Source organism: Trachymyrmex cornetzi, unplaced genomic scaffold (genome assembly GCF_001594075.2).
Source record: "Trachymyrmex cornetzi isolate Tcor2-1 unplaced genomic scaffold, Tcor1.1 scaffold91, whole genome shotgun sequence".
Taxonomy (NCBI): Eukaryota; Metazoa; Arthropoda; class Insecta; order Hymenoptera; family Formicidae; genus Trachymyrmex; species Trachymyrmex cornetzi.
The window spans coordinates 159,013-162,526 of NW_017300256.1; positions in this window are offsets into that span (position 1 = coordinate 159,013).

A 3,514-nucleotide genomic window follows, 5' to 3' on the forward strand; every position below is an offset into this window, starting at 1 on the left:
TTTGCATCTTATGTTATCAACTTTCGCTGATATCAAGCATTTTCAATAACTTGTTGTACAAACCGAGATGGTCCCTTGTTAGACTATTATGGAATCGTAACATGATAATTCTTTATAAACAAACATGGAGAATACGTATTCAGGAATTTTTCAAGATTTGTACGTACGACGCTGTTTCACGTCATTCAGTCTCAGTTCATTCCTCTAATGTAACCTCACGTAATCCAGTACTCACGTTTCGACACAGAACGTATTATTCCCAAAAGTTTCTCCAAAAATTACATGCGACTTCTCATAAAAAATACGTAAGTTTAAAAATTAATATTTTTCATTGATATAACATTCTATCATCTCCTAACTGAAAGCCACATCTCGCAATGTAGCACGAATGTCACCATTCGTTTGGATTTCATATTCGTTATGCTTAATTTAAGTTGGAACGAAGGTTCTAACCAAACGAGAAATGATCGACAATTAGATATGTAATTGATATTAAATTGACTTCGTCATGTCAATTTGATACCAATTCAATTAGTTATTTCTTACTGGGCACTTTTTATACCAACATTGTAAGTATCAAGTAACTCAATTCGTCGTTCCGCCGAGCGCACCAAACGAAAACATTGGTGCTGTAAGTGCAACCAAAGGGCAAAGCCGTCATGTCATCAATCGTACAAAATGTCGTCATTCCTCGAACTGGTAGCTGCAGGTTCAAACTTAAAAGATCGTCGTCCAGAAAATGCAATAGCCGACTGTGTCAACGGTGTAAAGCGCTCAAACAAAGCAGTCGCCAGTCGGTCGTCGCTATCACCAATGTCAATTCGCCGATCGTTAAGACGGTCGCTCAGTCGAAACAAACGGCTCCCACAATTTTCAAATCTTCCGTCAAAGAATCTCAGGCCTCGCATAAAGCGTAGAAAAATCTGTTGACCATCGTCACTACGTCAAACGTAAATGTCATGTAAATATGATATCGCTACATTAGTCTCGATAGAATCAGAGAAGGCAAAAACGGACCTTCAGCTTATCCCGGTTGCTCCTCAGGAAGAACAAGATAAAGTTGAGAAATCCCCATCTGAAGCCGTGAAAAAAATAGACGATACAAAAGCAGCCACGCAGACTTAAATTATGGTTCTGCCGACAGAAAGCAGCGATGTCACGCAAATCTACGTATTGGTGAAGTTAGATAAACAAGGACAGATACTACTACTCGATAATAATGGTCCCATTGGAAGAAACTACACAGAATCTGAACAGCACGAGAAACTTACATAGACCTCAGTTCAGGGGGGAGGTCAGAGCCCTAGACAATATTGTACTTCAATTTGACTACAATATCTAAATATTACCCGATCATATTGTAATCAAACATACCGCCTACAGAACCGATATATTCGCCCTCGGTGACTTACCTGAATCTGAATCTACCGATTATGACATCACTCGGAGCAATCTACCCATTCAGTCGACGAATCCGACTTTTACACATCGGTAATCTCCACTATTTCATCTTTCCTCGAGCTGCTGATCACTATTACGAATCCCAACATCTCCTACATATCCGTCACAGAAGAGACACAGATTCAAATCCCCGGTAATTGAATGCCTTTTGCATACTTCGCTACTTACAATGTTGGTATAAGACGTATTAACTCTTACAACCTTTATTCCAATTTAAACTAAATATCACTAATATGTCAGTTAAACTAGTAGTGATATTTTTGCTACATTATGAGACGTGGCATTAAGTTAGAGGATGATGTAATTCGTATTAATGAAAAATATTAATTGTAGAACGTATTTTTACTGAGAAGCCACATGTAATATTTATTGGAGAAATTTTCGGGTAGAACACATTCTGTGTCGAAACGTAAATGCTGTATCGCGTGAGGTTGCATTCGAGGACTGAACTGAGAGTGAATGACGCGAAACAACGTCGTCTAGACTAATATTTTAAAATATCCTAATACATATTCACCGAAGTTTGTCTGTAAAGGGATGTCACGCTCTGAGATTCTATATACATAGATTATGGTTTTCCTATTATTCATACATTTTGTATGTACGAGTAATTTTGGTAGAGAAAGAAAGACCTACGCGTATTATCTTGCTTTCCATTGTGCGAAAAAACTTTTTATGAAGACTTTGCAAAATGCATACGATTTTGTAACTGTAAATACAATAGTTAAATACTGTAGATCCTATTCCACATAAATTTTATTAATTAGCGTTTTGAATTAAAAATGTATGATACGCCATATCAACATTTCGTTCGTGATCAATATTACTTTGAATTTTTTGTACGTAGCATTTTAATTAATTGTGCAAGTTTTGTTTAACGCTTTAATGCTTTTAAGTTGCTTTACTGAAACACCTGCTTTATTCCTTTCCTTTCCTTCATTCCTTTGGAAATGTAAAATATTATCAAATACGATTCATACGTGACTTATCAGACAATTTTTTACATTTCCTCCTGGAAGAAACCACCACCTTCCCGAGGTTTCCGTCGAGCAGTAATATGGACATGAATATTGATTTATTATTCAAGAATGTTTATAAAAGAATGTAACACCTGTTATTTATTAAGATTGCATGTGCAGTCGTGTTTTGTTAAGCGACTTTGATTTGTAACATATTGAAGTGAATGAAAATGTGTGAAATAGTTCTAACACTTGACTCCTGTCCACGTTGCTGGCCAAGAGTGGGTTCCTTATTTCCCAAACTTTCAATTTTACGGCGCTTTTTCGTTTATTTTTCTGCGTTTGTTCTTAAACTACAATTTGTGTAAATTTTCAGAAAGGCTAGAGTAAAGAAGAAGTAATAAGTACCCATGGCTTAAGAAAATTTGAAACTTATTTAAAAAGCACAGTAAGAGACTCATTTTGTGTGCGTGGTCCGGGATTAATTTGTAATATACATGAAATATACGAGTTCTCGCATAATTGCCAAATAAAAATTAAAACATTATATCCCTGAATATATGCATCAAGAAATTGAAAAAATGTAATAAAGATACATTAGAGAAAAAAAAGAGCAGTTTATAAAGTTTATTTTAAGACTAAAAAGAATTATAAAGTTTTTCAAACGTGAAGTTACGTGTATACGCACAGAATTTGTTTGGTAGAACATTTGTATTGATATCTGTAATATATATTGTTTTAAAATTTAAAATATTGGTAATTCGCAGTAAAAAGTAAATAAAATATCGCAATTAGTATTAAATAACACATTCTAAATAATATTCTTGGAGTATTGTTATAGACGGAATTTTTTTGGTAGAGCTTAGTTGATATTCGAACACATTTTCATCAAATGTTTAAAATTTGCATTTTATAGTTAAAAAAAATTGAAACGATTATTTAATCTATATTAGATTTTTTCTTATTATAAAATCGCGTTTTTTAAGTAATAATAATGATATTGATAATTGACTATTACTAATGTCATATTAATATTACGAATGACATTAATATATATATTATTAATATTTATTAATAAATATTAATATATTATG